The sequence below is a fragment of the Phaethon aethereus genome (genome assembly GCF_964289735.1).
Source record: "Phaethon aethereus genome assembly, chromosome: 7".
Taxonomy (NCBI): domain Eukaryota; kingdom Metazoa; phylum Chordata; class Aves; order Phaethontiformes; family Phaethontidae; genus Phaethon; species Phaethon aethereus.
The window spans coordinates 5715038-5715667 of NC_138583.1; positions in this window are offsets into that span (position 1 = coordinate 5715038).

Below are 630 nucleotides of genomic sequence, written 5' to 3' on the forward strand. Positions count from 1 at the left end.
ATCAGTATTTTGATAGGTTTCTATTGCTTTCTTAACTCATCTGAACTACTGTATATTATTAGGCTTTAATACAAGCAGCTTTGGGGAAAAAAGTTACATTTGGAAGGGAAAAGAAAGTTGTGACAAGTAAAAAAAAAATCCAAGAAGCTTTTTCTTTAAAAAAAAAAAAATCTTTACTTGCAAAATTAAGCAGCATGCTATTTTGTGATTTATATTCGAATTTAAAAAGACTAATTAGACCGAAATAAAAATAAAAACCTAAAAATGGCAATTCTATAAATAATGAAAATTTTGATTTCACTAGACTTTAATGAAAAACATTTGGTAATTAAATACTTGCTACTGTTCATTACGTTGATGAACTTTGTTAGGGTTAAAACTATAACAAAGTTCATCCTAAAACATTTTGCAATGCAAAATTATTTTCACTCGAGGAGTGTCTCAAATTGAATGCTAAGAATTACAAGCAATCTTCAGAAGCTGACACTCACATTCATAAAACTTTATACATCTTTTGGAACTAAGATATTTATACTACTAAAATCAAACATGCATCACTTCCCATACATTCTGGTATCATGATTTATATTACATTATGTAACACCATTCTTCTAAACAGCAGCAGTTTTA